Source organism: Magnolia sinica, chromosome 6 (assembly GCF_029962835.1).
Source record: "Magnolia sinica isolate HGM2019 chromosome 6, MsV1, whole genome shotgun sequence".
NCBI lineage: Eukaryota > Viridiplantae > Streptophyta > Magnoliopsida > Magnoliales > Magnoliaceae > Magnolia > Magnolia sinica.
Genome location: NC_080578.1, coordinates 54,733,632 through 54,749,684, shown reverse-complemented (window position 1 = coordinate 54,749,684; position 16,053 = coordinate 54,733,632). Strand labels below are relative to the sequence as shown.

Below are 16,053 nucleotides of genomic sequence, written 5' to 3'. Positions count from 1 at the left end.
GAGGCAAGTAGGTGTTTTAGATGTCAGGGGTTTGGTCACTTTGCCCACCAGTGTGGCACGAAAGAGGGTACCAAAGTGTTCCTTATTAATGGGCAAATAGAAGTAGTGTCCCCAGAAATGACGGCGAAGGTGAAGAATATGAGCCATCAGAAACCCCTAGTGATGAGGAAGAGGGAGCACAAGAGTTTGCGACCCTCGCAGTTGTGCGTTGCGCCTTTACACAAGCCAAGAATACTAATAACTGGTGTCGCAGCATGATCTTCTATACTTACGCAAAATGTGGTGAAAAGAGCTGTAAGATGATCGTGGATAGTGGTAGTTGTGCCAACGTGGCATCAACTAGCACTGTGAGCCATTTGGGCTTGAAGCTTGAATCCCATCCTCAACCCTATAGAGTGTCTTGGGTTGATGAAACTTTCATTCCAGTCTCGCACCGTTGTCTTGTTCCTATTCAGTTTGGATCATATAAAGACACTTTGGTGTGATGTTGTTCCCATGGATGTTAGCCATATTATTCTGGGTAGGCCTTGGCTCTGTGACAGGGATGTCACCATATTTGGTCGTTCAAATGTGTGTACATTCTGGTTTGAGGGCAAGAAAGTCAAGCTAAACCCACTTCCGCCTAAGAACATGACTGGAAAGGAGTCCACCACACAGAGTGGTGTGAGCGGCTCAAAAGAATTGAAGGAATCGAAGTCCAAGTCTAAGCTTCTCTATATTTTAAATGCCAAGGACTTTGAGCGAGAGACTGAGTCAGACTCGGTAGTGTATGCCCTTGTGGCTAGGGAGAGTGCACCAGAGGCTAGCGTAGAGTTACCCACTGAAGCCATTTCGGTAGTGGATGAGTTTCGTAATGTCTTTCCTGAAGATCTACCGAATGAGCTTCTCCCTATGAAGGATATACAGCATACCATTGATTTAGTCCCTGGAGCTACTCTACCAAACCTTCCTCATTACAGAATGAACCTAAAGGAGCATGCAGAGTTGAAGAGGCAGTCCTAAAAAAGGGTTTAATTGGTGAAAGCATGAGCCCGCGTGTCGTGCCCGCCCTTCTTACACCTAAGAAGGATGGCACATAGAGGATGTGTGTTAATAGTAGGGTCATCAACAAAATCACAGTCAAGTATCGGTTTCCAATACCGCGTCTTGATGACATGTTGGATATGATGGCCAATGCTACAATCTTCTAAAAAATTGACCTCAAAAGTGGTTATCACCAAATCTGTGTACGCCAAGGTATCCCGTATCGGTATCGGTTGGCGTAACGGTGTCCTCCAAAACCGATACGGATACGGGGGCGTAACGGTGATACGGGGGCGTAACGGCCCGTAACGACGCAAAATTTTTTTTTTGTCAAAAAAATATGAAAAAATATGGATTAAATCTGGAATATTCTAAGCATTCCAAATATGCATTCATTTATAAATTGGAACATGTTTATGGTGGTGTAACGGTCCACTCTTTGGTGAGAAGTTGTATCGGACTGTCTGATGAATTTATGAACCAGATAATCTGAATTTGACTACAAAATTCATATATTTAATTTTCTAACTATCTACTATCAATGATAGATATATTAGAATGAATGTAATATGAAAATATCTTACATTTAGGTGTTTGCAATTATTTTTGAGGGCCAAAATTCATGTGTAAATAGAAAAAAATATATAAAAAAAATATAAAATGGTACCCCAAATATGTAAAATGCACATTAACATGTTCTACTATGATTAACACATCATATGACATCATTAAAACAGCAAAAGAATCATTAAAAAATGATTTTTCGAATTTTCAAAAAAAGGGCCGAAATAAATGCGTAAATAGAAAAAAATATAAAATGGCACCCCAAATATGTAAAATGCACATTAACATGTTCTACTATGATCAACACATCATATGACATCATTAAAACAGCAAAAGAATCATTAAAAAATGATTTTTTGAATTTTCAAAAAAAGGGCCGAAATAAATGCGTAAATAGAAAAAAATATAAAAAAAATATAAAATGGCACCCCAAATCTGTAAAATGCACATTAACATGTTCTACTATGATTAACACATCATATGGCATCATTAAAACAGCAAAAGAATCATTAAAAAATGATTTTTCGAATTTTCAAAAAAAAGGGCCAAAATAAATGCGTAAATAGAAAAAAATATAAAAAATATATAAAATGGAACCCCAAATCTATAAAATGCACATTAACATGTTCTACTATGATTAACACATCATATGATGTCATTAAAACAGCAAAAGAATCATTAAAAAATGATTTTTCGAATTTTCAAAAAAAGGGCCAAAATAAGTGCGTAAATAGAAAAAAATATTAAAAAAATATAAAATGGCACCCCAAATCTGTAAAATGCACATTAACATGTTCTACTATGATTAACACATCAAATGGCATGATTAAAACAGCAAAACAACCATTAAAATTTGATTTTTCGAATTTTAAAAAAAGGGGCCAAAATTCATGCGTAAATAGAAAAAAATATTAAAAAATTATTAAATGGCACCCCAAATCTGTAAAATGTACATTAACATGTTCTACTATGATTAACACATCATATGACATGATTAAAACAGCAAAACATATTAAAAAAAGTATAAATACCTATTTTTGACGAATTTCTGAAAAATGGCCCACCGAGCTTTGATTCAAAAAAATCTGTGATATAATGTGTTTTTATCTCAAATACCTAGCTAAGGTTGGTCGAAATTAGTAGTAGAAGGAGTGAAAAACAGTTTGGAAGCAAGAGGTTTAAAAAAAACAGCAAAAAATGAACTAAAAATGGAAAAAAAAAAAAAGTTACCGTTACGGCCGTTACACCCCGTAACGGGCCCGTATCGGCCGATACGGGTACAAAAAATCGTATCGGCCGATACGGCCCCGTTACCGTTACGTATCGGCCGATACGGCCGATACGTAACCGATTTGGCACACCCTGGTGTACGCCCTGGTGATGAGTGGAAGATGGCCTTCAAGACGAAGGATGGGCTATACGAGTGGCTAGTCATGCCTTTCGAGCTGACTAATGCCCCAAGTACTTTCATGCGTGTGATGACCCAAGTTTTGAGACCCTTCATGGGGAAGTTCCTGGTCGTCTACTTCGATGATATTTTGGTTTATAGCATGACCAAGGAACAGCACCTCAACCATTTGAGGCAGGTCTGTGGGATCCTTAGAGCCAAGAAATTATACGCCAACCTAAAGAAGTATGCATTTATGTCTAGTAGTGTTATCTTCTTAGGTTTTATTGTGTCAGTTGAGGGTGTATCGGCGGATCCCAAGAAGGTCAAAGCCATTGTCAATTGGCCGGAACCCCGCAATATTCACGAGGTTCGTAGCTTTCACGGCTTGGCCACCTTCTATAGGCAGTTCATTTAAAACTTCAGTTCCATTATGGCACCCATCACGGATAGCATTAAAAAGGGAGAGTTTCGATAGATGAAGGCAGCCGCCTCGAAAGCCTTCAAGGAGATAAAAGTCAGGATGACGGAAGCTCTAGTCACGCGACTTCCGGATTTTTTGAAAGTTTTTGAAGTCGCATGCGACGCGTCAGGAATCGGCATAGGAGTACATAGTCAGGAAGGGCACCCTGTTGCCTTTTTTAATGAGAAACTAAACGAGGTGAAGCAAAAATATTTCACCTGTGACAGAATTCTATATGGTAGTGCAATCACTGCGCCACTAGCGTCATTATCTATTGCCGCAAGAATTCGTCTTATTCTTAGATCACGAGGCCTTGAGATATCTAAACTCTCAGAAGAAATTAAACCCTAGGCACGCCAAGTGGGTTCGATTCCTTCAAGAGTATACTTTTGTGCTTAAGCACAAGGCCGGTGTAGAGCATAAGCCTGTCGACGCGTTGAGTCGTCGAGTCGCATTACTCAATTCCATGAGTGTCGAAGTCACGGGCCTCGAGCGTGTCAAGGAGGATTATTCTGAGTGCTCAGATTTTGGAGTCATGTACGCGTCGTTGTTAGAGAGTCCGTCAGGGACTAACAGTGAGTACTTGATTTTAGACGGATATTTGTTTAGGAGCGATCGCTTATGCATACCGCGCACCTCCCTCTGCGATTTTCTTATATAGGAGTTACATTCTGGAGGGGTTGCGAGTCATTTTGGTCAAGACAAGACCATTACCCTAGTGGAGGATAGGTTCTATTGGCCAAGCCTCAAGCGAGATGTGGCCAAAATTATAGGGCAATGTCGTACTTGTCAACTGGCAAAGCAAAAAAAACAGAATACGAGACTATACACACCTTTGCCAGTTTCATTCATTCCTTGGCAGGACATCAATATGGACTTCGTGCTTGGGCTCCCCAAGACTATTCGGAAACATAATTACATATTTGTTGTCGTGGACCGTTTTTCTAAAATGGACCCTCACTTCATTCCTTGTTCTAAGACCTCTGATGCATCTCATGTTGCCAAGTTGTTCTTTAGTGAGGTCGTTAAACTTCACGGGTTACCAAAAACCAGTGTCTGACCGTGACGTGCGATTCATGGGTTATTTTTGGAAGACACTATGACATATGATGAATACTAAGCTCCAATTTTCTTCTGCCTACCACCTTCAAACCGATGGTCAGACTGAGGTGGTCAATAGGAGCCTAGGGAGTTTGCTCAGATGTTTAATGGGGGAGCACACCAGGACGTGAGACATCGTACTACCTATAACTGAGTTTGCATTTAATAGTTTTGTCAATAGATCCACATGTTTAAGTCCTTTTGAAGTCGTTACTGGTAATAAACCTAGAAAGCCTATTGATCTTGTCCCTATGTCACTGTCTCATAGGCCATCAGAGTCTGAAGAGTCTTTTGCGCATAACATTCATTCATTGCATCAAGAAATCAAGTGAAAGATCACTACTAGTAATGAACATTACAAACTTTCTGCAGACCAGCATAAACGTTTCAAGGAATTCAATGTAAGGGACTATGATGGTCCGCATCAGACCAGAGCGGTACCCTCAGGGAGCTATTCGTAAATTACACGAGCGTAGCGTTGGACCATTCAAAATTATAAAACGAAAAGGTCTCAATGCGTATGTGGTAGATCTTCCACCTTCCATGGGAATTAGTTTCACATTCAATGTGGAGGATCTAATTGCTTTTCAGGAGACCCCTGATACATTGTCCAGCCTTTCGCCTAACCATTATGATTCCCCAGACCTTTCCTTTGATCCATGGCCTCTCCACAACCCTTCTTCCTAGCCTCTACATCCCATACCTACCCTTCCCAGACCCAGAGAGGAGATAAATGATTATTCTGTACCATTAAATAGTATCAACGTCGGATGGCGGGTTTCAAAAGTACCTGGTTAAGTGGAAGCCACGTCCAGCTTCAGATAGTACGTGGCTCACTGAGGAGGAGCTTCAACGAGTTGATCATGACATTTTGGAGCAGTTCAAGAGTTTTGTTTCGCTAGTGGCGAAATCTTTGCAACCGGGGAGAGTTGATAGGGACATCTTGTGCACACGCACGCTCCCCTACACACGTACGCAGGAGGGCCCCGCCATCGATCTGGATCGATGACAACATCCAGGGAGGGCCTCCTAGTTAGAGGACCGTGTTTTAGTTCCTTTAAGTGGACTCGATCGTCATGTGGATCCCACCATTGGATCTCATTATCGTGGTCCACTACTCTAGATGATCTAGTACTTTCAGTTTTGCTTATTATTGTTGTTAGGAATATCATGGATGGTTTAAATTGGTTTGATTAGTTGTTATTTTTGTTACTTGGTCATGCGGCTTTTGGGGTATAGGTTTTTCTTATAAATAGGCAGCCCTTTGTAGGTTTTTTTCAATGAAGATGATTAATAAAATTCTGCGTTTTCCTGCTTCTCTAATTCTCTGAGTTGTGGAAATCCAATTGGGTACAGGTTTTTGGGGTATAGGTCATGCGGCTTTTGGGGTATAGGTTTTTCTTATAAATAGGCAACTCTTTGTAGGTTTTTTTCAATGAAGATGATTAATAAAATTCTGCATTTTCCTGCTTCTCTAATTCTCTGAGTTGTGGAAATCCAATTGAGTGTGAAACCCTCCCTTCTTCGAAGAGCTAACTACCATGGTGCGAAGCCACACCCATCTCAAATCGCCCCCATCTCATACCCTCTATATTTATCATCTCTCACAACCATCTACTCTTCATATCCACCTTTATTTTGTAGCGAATCCTTTTTTACAGCAAATTTTCAAAATCAGGCCCTGCAGGAGGGCCGAAACTTCAGCAAAGCACCGTGTTCAAACCAGTCATCCGATCGCCTTGAAAATTGGTGTGTGGGTGGCCCATCCCTGGCTAACCAACCTCTAGTTGGCCCTTTTTGGGTTCGTGGTCCCCACACACGTGCGGGCTGCAATCTACGCACATGCGTCAGGCTAGCCAACTATTCACACATGTGGATTGATTACAAGTTCTCTCTTTCCTCTTTTTCACTCCTCTTTCACCTTATTTCCCTAACCTAAACCCTAGATTATCCTAAATCCCAAGTTCTATTCCCCTTTTACAACCTTAGGGCTTCCCGAATTGAAACATATGAATCCCTTGGATTGGGTAAATAATCTTTTGCATGTGTGGGTGAATCTACTCTCGTTCGTTCATTGTTTGGTCTATAATTTTAATTGATCCAGCCCTAGCATGTGTAGGCTTGGACCCTTGTAGATCCCCCTTGTTGAATGCTTGACTTCATGTGGGATGTGAAAGTTTTGTGAATGTTTCTAAATTAGTATGATCTAAAGTCTGAAATCTTGTATATCATGTTTAATTTCCATGTCCTGCATCAGGGTTGGGATCAATTCTCAGATTTTCAGGTTCAGTAGCAATTTTTTTTAAAAAAATTTAATAAAATTACTAGGCATAGAAAGAGAAGAAGAAGGTCGGAGGGCTAGAAATAGAATTTAGAAGAAGAGAAGAGATTAAGGGAAGAGAAGAACTTACCACAGAGATAAAGGGGAATGAGGCACCAAGCTTTCATAAAAAAAAATATTATTAGGTTTAGGATAGAAAACACCATATTTATAAAATTAGGATTTAAAAGAAAATGACTAAACTACCCCTATAACAAAAGAAAAAAAAATGCGTAAAACAAAGCTTTCTAAATAAAAAATAAAAAATCTTGCATAACAGATCAATCTTCTAACTCATCCTACACGTGTGTCCTCCTAATGTGGGGCCTTCGATTAATCCAGGGACACATGTAAGGTCTTCAAAATCTTCCTTGGTTGTGCCATGAACCATCAGCGAGCCATAAAGATGTATTCGTTAGCCGCTTTCATTTTTGATAAACTTTGAAGGGTCTGATGTCCTCATCAATGTGTTTCTCGAGAATGTTCGGATCAATCCGCTACAGTTCCGCTTCTGTAAGTCATGTGGAATCGGATGGTGGCTTGTTCTTCCATTTGACAAGGTACCTTTAGAAGCCCCCCATCTCATGTGAAAACAATCTCTTCATCCACTATCCCTTCAATCTCTTCCTTATACTCAATTGATGGTGGAAGGGGTGGAGTGGGTTAAGAAGTAAAGTCGGAAAGTGGCCAAGGGTGGGAAGAAGAAACAATGGAAGGATTAGGACAGAGGACTAGATCTTCCACATTGATCGTCAGATTTATTCTCATTTCAGGTGGAAGATCTACCCTATATGCATTAGACCGAATTTTACACAATACTTTGAATGGTCCAGTACTGCGAGCTTGTAATTTCTTAGCGGAACCCGGAAGAAACCGCTCTGGTCTAATCCTAACCATTACATAATCCCCCTCATTAAATTTTGTCCACCTACGATGTTGGTCAGCTGAACATTTATAATTATCATTACTCGCATTTATTCGATGTCTAACATGTGCGTGCAAGTCATGAATGTGTTGTGCAAATGCATCGGCTGACTCAGAAGATCTTTGGGTAACTGATATAGGTAATAAGTCTATGGGCATCCGAGGTTTGTACCCACTAACAATTTCAAATGGACTCAACCCTGTAAATCTATTAACTGAACTGTTATAGGCGAACTCGGCTATAGGTATAATCAAATCACAAGTTTTCACATGTTCACCCCCTAAGCATCGTAAGCGATTTCCAATGCTGCGATTAACCACCTCAGTTTGGCTATCAATTTGGGAGTGGTATGCAATAGAAAACTGCAAACGTGTTCCCATAATGTGTCATAGTGTCTTCCAAAAATAGCTGGTAAATCTGACATCACAGCCAGACACTATGGTTGTAGGTAAACCATGGAGATGGACCACACCATCGAAAAAGACCTTAGCGATATTAAACATATCCGAAGTTCTAGAACATGGGATGAAATGCGTCATCTTAGAGAAGCAGTCCACAACAACAAAAATAGAATCGTGCTTTTTAATCATCTTGGGAAGCCTAAGCACGAAATCCATGCTAATGTCTTGCTACGGAGCATGTGGCATTGGTAATGGTGTATATAATCTAGAAATTTTCTTTTGCGGTTTCGCCATCTGATGCGTTCTATACTGTCCTAAAATTTTGGCGACATCTCGCTTGAGACTTGGCCAATAGAAACGATCCTCTACGAGGGCAATCGTCTTATCGCGGCCAAAGTGGCCAACTATCCCTTCCAAATGAAGCTCCCAGCCGAGGAATTCACGGAGGGACATATGGGGAATACATAAACGATTTCCTTTAAAAAGGAATCCATCTCTCAATACGAAATCCCTCGCACTTTGCTGATCACTCGAGAGTGACATATAGGTACCCTAAAATCTGGACATGTGGGGTACTCGTCTGTCAGTTGCTCAAAGCCAACAACTCCTAAACTCAAAGAATTGAGCAACGCCACTTTACTGCTAAGGGCATCAGCTGATTTATTCTCTACTCCGGCCTTGTGTTTCAAGACAAACAAATACTCTTGAAGGAACGCAACCCACTTAGCATGCCTTGGGTTAAGTTTCTTCTAAGAGTGAAAATAACTTAAGGCCTAATGATCAAAGAATAAGACATTCATGCGGTAGGAGGTAGTAACGTCAATGTCTTAAAGATTGCACTACCGCATAGAATTCCTTATCATAGGTAGAGTATTTTTGTTTTGCCTCATTCAGTTTCTCATTGAAATAGGCAACAGGATGACCCTCTTGACTTAGGACTCCACCTATACCAACATCAGACTCATCACACGCAACTTCAAAGACTTTAGAAAAGTCGGGAAGGCGCATGACAAAAGCTTCGACCATCTTGCCCTTAATTTCTTTGAAAGCCTTAAATGCGGCTTTCAACCACACGAATTCTTCCTTCTTCATACACTTTGTAATGGGAGCCATAATCGTGCTAAAACTCCTAATGAACCGACGATAGAATGTGGTTAAGCCATGGAAGCTTGGCACTTCATGGATGTTCCTCGGTTTGAGCCAATCAACTATGGCCTTGACCTTCTTTGGATCTACACGCATCCCTTCTGTTAACACTATAAACCCTAAGAACACAACCTAATTGGACATGAACGAACACTTTTTAAGGTTAGCGCATAATTTCTCTGCCCTAAGAACGCTATAGACCAACTTCAAATGTTCAATGTGTGATTCTCTAGTGGTGCTATAGATAAGGATATCGACATATCATCGAAGTACACCACTAAGAATTTCCCCATGAACGGCCTCAAGACCTGGGTCATCACCCGCATGAAAGTGTTGGGTGTGTTAGTCAAGCCAAAAGGCATGACCAACTACTCATATAGCCCATCCTTCGTCTTGAAAGCTATCTTCCATTCATCACCGGGGCGTATACGGATTTGGTGATACCCACTCTTGAGATCTATTTTGGAGAAAATGGTGGATTTAGCCATCATGTCTAACATGTTATCAAGCCTAGGTATGAGAAACCTATACTTGACCGTGATTTTGTTAATAGCTCTACTGTCCACACACATGTGCCAAGTGCTGTTTTTTTTAAGGTGTCGGTAAAGGGGGTACGACACACGGGCTCATGCTCTCCTGGATGAAACCCTTTCGCAGGAGCTCATCTACCTGCTTCTTCAACTCTGTATGCTCTGCAGGGTTCATCCTATGGTGAGGAAGGTTTGGTAGAGTCGACCTAAGGACAAGATCAATGGCACACTAGATGTCCCTCATGGGTGGCAACTCATTCAGCAAATCCTCAAGGAATACATCTTTGTACTCCTCTAAGACTGGGGCTACCTCGTGGGGTAACTCTACTGGTACTTCTGGTGTAGCCAGTCTAGCCACTAAGGCATACACCGTCGAATCCTTCTCAGTCTCTCTTTCAAACTCTTTAGTTGTGATGATGTGGAGAGACTTGGGTGTGGATTTCCTCACTTCTTCAGGCTCACTAGCCTTCTCACCTTTCTTCTGTGCAGCGTTTTGTGGTGGCATAGGATTAATTTTGATCTTCTTGCCATTATGCATGAAGGTACACGCATTAGAACGGCCGTAGATCATGACGTCATTATCGAATAGCCACGGTTTGCCTAGGATGATGTGACCTATATCCATGTGCAACACATCACACCACAGTGACTCCTTATAAGACCCAAACTCGATGGGTACAAGACATTGATGGGTGACAGGAAGGGAAGTCTTGCCTACCCATGAGACTTTGTACGGGTCAGGATGAAGGGTGGCCTCTAACTTTAGACAGCCTAAGGTGCTAGTAGAAATTACATTCTGGCAACTCCCACTGTCCACTATTACCTTACAATTTTTCTTGGACACTTGGCGATCACGTAGAAGATAGTGTTGTGACGTCAATCAACACTACTTCTAGTCAAGGCTAGCACACACCTGACAACTGCTAGTGTGGCATTATCACCCACCTCATCCTCATCACTCAATGATCCTAGGAGTTGATATTCTTCAACTTCAGAGTCGCCCTAATCATACTCGCTATCCTGGGAATCGCCTATGACTAAGGCTTTTCCTTTGCTGTTAGTGGGACACTGAGTTGCAAAATGGTCAATATTCCCACATTCGTAGCATCGCACATTCTATCCTCCACCTGGACCAGCACCAAGGACATCTTTTCCGCTGTCATCCCTAAGCCTATGCGGAACATTCGCCTGCGTCCTAGGTTGATTACTAATGTTAGGTCTAGTTCCCTGAGAACAAGTCCTAACATTAGAGTCTCGGGAATCGAACCATTTTGTGACAGGAGTCTACAAATACTGCTCTAATTCCTGCACCACTTGGTAAATCTCGTCCAAATCTGTCACGAAACGAGCCCAAAGCTCACGCTGAAGATCCGATCGAAGGCCCGTCTTGAAATGCATGAGCGTTTCTAGAGGGTCTTCCTCAATGTCACACCGCATCATGAATTCCTGAAATTTTGCAATGTATTCCATGACAGGCATGGATCCTTAGCATAAAGATTGTCATTGTTCCAGGAGCTTCTGGCGATAAAAGAGAGGGAGGTACTTCTCTCTTAGCATAGTTTTCACCTCGCTCCATTGGGTAACGAAAACTCCCACCTGTTCAATCTTACGCTCTTTATTGGTCCAATACATCTTCGCTTGCCTCACGAGCTTCATTTTGGCAAACCACACTTGTCGGTTCTCTAACATCTCATGCCACTCAAAATAGTGGTCCATGTCAACTAACCAATCAAAGAATACCTTGGGCTCAAAGCGACCATCAAAGCTCGGGGCATCAATCTTGACATACTGTACGGCCTACTCGTCATGATCAAAGCGGTCCTGATACGCCCGTTCTCTACCCACATGCTCGCCATTGGTGGGGGTTTGTCTAAGGGCTGGCTCATCACCAACACCACCTGCCTGCGACTGCACATCTCCCCCAACAGTGGGGTTCTCCCTTTGGGATGCCTCTAATCGCTCAAGTCTAGCTTCGGTGGCGGTAAGTTTTTGTTCAGTATTTTTGTTGGATGTCTCTATGACAGTTATCTTTTGGAGTAATTGAGCGAAGTGATCAGTTAATTGCTCGTTACTCATGATGGGGTGTTGGCCAAAACCCTAACCACTTCTAGTGGGCATACACCAAAAAATTGAACTCGATTTTCCTAAGCTCGACTCTAAGGTTTGAAGAGACCTCAATATGGATGTATGATCATATTTCTATATGATGTATGAATGCTGCAGATTTTCAGATTTAACTAGAATGAAAACACAAATCTGGAAATTCAGATTTATATCTCACAGGACTGTGAATCTGAAAAATCAAGTTCGCAATTTCTGTGGGATGTAGATCTAGAATTATCTAGACAATCCTAGATGAGAAAACAGATTAACTTAAGTTCAGATAACTCGATCTAACAAAAACCATGCAAAACCTAAAGCTTTGATACCAAATTTGATGTAAGACGGTCTAAACTAGAATGCATGTGTAAGCACAGAAATTATCCAACAAAATAAACTAAGCAAATCAATTGAAATATTCACATTCCATATCATAGTAAAGATAATAACAAAAGAAACATGCAATGGTTGTAGACCATCATCACAATCCTACGGTACCGTATTCAAATCATGCGTAGATTGGATCCGGCGAGGGAAGGGACCTCCCAATCTTGCATGGTTTCAATTTAACAATCAATGCAGCTTCTCCAGTCCAGGAAATCAAAGGATTTCTGAAATAGGGACGGTTGGAAAATCTTAGAAAGGGTTGGGATCAATTCTCGAATTTTCAAGGTCAATAGCAATAAAAAAAAATATTAGGCATAGAAAGAGAAGGTTGGAGGGCTAGAAATAAAATTTAAAAGAAGAGAAGAGATTAGGAGAAGAGAAAAACTTACCACAAAGAGAAAGGGGAAGGAGGCACCAAGCTTTCATTTAAAAAAAAAAAAACATTATTAGGTTTAGGATAGAAAACACCCTATTTATTAAAAGAACATGACCCTCTGCTTAATTGCGCTTTGGGGCATAGGAATGTTAGTTGGGCTAGGGTTAGCACCAGGCAGCAGGACTCTATTGGCATCAAAGGTATTACATAACAGTATCAACTGGTGTATTGGCCAGCTTGCTGGCTGATATGATATGGGCCATATTGGCCGATACAGCCCTAGTTTTGGCAATACATACCTATAATGGCCATAATTGTTTTAAGAAAAAACTCTCAAAAGTTATTGGTAAAATTCAAAAAAAAAAAAATGTAAGGATCCCAAAGAAGTTTTTTTTTTTTTTTTTAAACATATTTTTTATGGCATAATAGGCCATTCTTTGGTAAGAATGTTGTCTATAGGACAGTATTAGCTTGACCTATTGAAAGTTGACCAAATATGCCCTAACTGAACAGAAATCAGGCATGATTTAGTGGATTAGGCCAACATATAAATACAAGAAAAAATGGAAAGAAAAAAAAAAAAAAGTAATGGTTTACAACTACTTCCAACATTTCCCAAAATGGTCTACCCTGCTTCAATTCATCAAATCCTACTTAAATTTTGTGATTTAATCCTCAAAATATGACTAGATCTAGTTTAAAATTAGTTTCTAAGCTTCCTTGGTTGAAATGAAGAAAGAAGTGGGAAAATGAGAGAAAATTGAAATTAAAGTTTTCAAAGTTGCCTCTTTCTGGTCGTATCAACCTTTAACGGCTGTATCGGCCTTGTAATGGTGCTGAAATGGCTTTTTTTATGGACTGATTAACCCTCATATTGTGTAATGGGAGCGAATGTTTCCTTTACATATCAGCCAATTCAACGATACATAACCATATTTTAATACCATTGTTGCCATGTGAGAATTGTCAATGTGAGCCTCTGCCATTGCCGGTTCTAGAGCTCAAGTGAAGGAAGAAGACTCATTGTCCTGTGGGCAACCTTTCAAAATCTTCAGAAAATTTACCATTTAAAACCTGACCCCACATTTTCAGGAAGGCTAAGACGTTGACAACGATGATGATAACAGGTGAGACTACATCAATGTCATCCCTCCATTAGTGCATAACGACATCCAAATCCTTGCTTTGTCATTGCTATGGGATCGGAACTTTGAAAGAGAAACAAGGACTAGTGTATGGGAGGAGGAAGATGGCACACTTTCAAGTCTCATGCTCATCATTGATAGGAGCCAATCTGAATTCAAGTAGTGTTCAATTCTTGAGTGCATCTTTAGCCATTTTTACCTCATGTTTTGTGCCATTAGGATCTCACTTTGGACTTTGGAAAGCAATCTGCAGGTTGAGGGAAGAAACTAGGCTGGGCAGCTAGCTCAGGCAAGGTATTCAATAATGGAAATGGTGGCCATAATGGTCAGCTTTATGGCTGTTAATAATTAATATACGGGCTGTAGCGGCCGTTACGGCTTGTAACGGTAAAAAAATTTAAAAATAATAATAATAATAAAGGGAGAAAATGCATCAGCCCTATATTGAAACGTCACAGCCAATAAAGGTCTGTTATGGGCCTTTTTTTTTTCAGAACGGCTGTTACAGCCCTGAATCCCATAACAGGTCCCACCATTACCATTAAGAAAGCTGTTACATAATCATATTTGAATACCATGAGCTCAAGTCCAATCTGCTTTAGCCTGAACCTCCCAACGCCCATAAAAATGTCAGGTTGGGTAACTGGCCACTAGGGTTGGTCTAGTGTTGGGCAAAGATCCTAAGTTACTTGGTAAGGGTGGGTTGGAAAAGTCATGGTCTGGCTCAATTATCCTACCAATGTTCCTGGGAAAGGGAAAAGGTCTTGCACCAATCATCCCATTAATCATTTTACTTCTTATCCTTCTCTTCTAATTCATCTCATAAGAGACATCTATTTTAGTAAAAGCATTTACCTCCTCCCAAGTGTAAACATGAAGTGGAGGAAAAGAATATTAGAAGTGCCTTAAAGATATTGATGCAATCAAATGTGTGACATGCAATAGATCGAGGGTCCCCACTTGATCACACATTTGGGACGTGTGAACCCCACTTGATCACGTGTTTGGAACAGGTGAGCCCCACAAGATCACACGTGTGAATGAGGTCATACGTGTGGGTGGGCCATAGTCTTGTTTATAGTTCTTTTTGTTTTCCTTATTTAATAAAAGAAAGGAAACGACCAAGATACTTTCACTTAAAGTGGTAGTGGCCTAAGCAAGAGGATATTTTGGTCTTTTACCCATAATCAGGTTTCTTCCTCTGTATCAATCCTGTATAAGGCTTTTGCCTTCAGAAATAAAAACAAATTTTTTTTTTTTTTTTATTTTTTAGTTTTTTTTTTTTTTTTTTGGTGGGGGGAGCCTTGGGAATATGCGTGATCTCTAGTTATCTAATAGAGGGCTGTGGGTTCTCCCACGATGTTTTGGGTTGCATCAAGTTGCAATCTTGGTTTCTGGATCTTGATACAATTGCACCCATCTGGGATTGCATTGGATATGGTACTTGGGTTTTGATCGGACCGCCAAAACAAAAGCATGTGGTAGGCTGCAAGTTGGACCTTTTAATCATTTTTCCTTTTTCTTTTTGATAATTGGTTGCAAGTTGGTCTCTACCTTAAGGTTTTAGCCAAATGGTTCAATAGAGAGACACAAAGATCAATGAGGAGAGAGCCTTCACTCAAACCTAAGGCATAGGGCATATAGAGAAACTTGTTGTGGTAGCCAAAATGACCTCCACTCATTTGATGCAAACAACGATTGACATTTCCATCAGTTGGATGTTAAGAATGCCTTCCGTCAAGGAAACTCAGGCAAATCAAATGTGCCAATGCAAATATACAAGTACAAATATATAAAGATAATTGAAAATATATATATATATATATATATATATATACATATATCATCATCATCATCATCATCATGTAAATTTCATTGCATTCAAGGTTTTAATTTTTTAAAGGATGGGAGTACCACCAATAGGAGTGGTAAATTGAAATGAATGCATCTGAGGGAACTTGTAATTAGATGAGGAAAAGTATACTTAGATAGTTCCATCACGTGCAATGGAAACCAAGAACCACACCGGTTAGGAGTGGGTACAAATTGAAGGCTCCAAAAGGGAAAGGGCAGGCATAAAAAGACATGGGTGGAGGTGATAAGAAACGACTTGATGACTTATGGTCTAACTGAAGTTATGGCTCTTGATAGTAAGATATAAAACATGCATCTCTGACAGTTGGTT

General features: G+C 40.4%; 1 protein-coding gene across 1 annotated transcript in view; it reads right to left on the bottom strand.

Annotated features, from left to right (window-relative positions):
- LOC131248770 (tubby-like F-box protein 8) overlaps positions 1–16,053 on the bottom strand; it is a 42,583-nt gene that overhangs the window by 10,420 nt on the left and 16,110 nt on the right. The window lies entirely within an intron of this gene.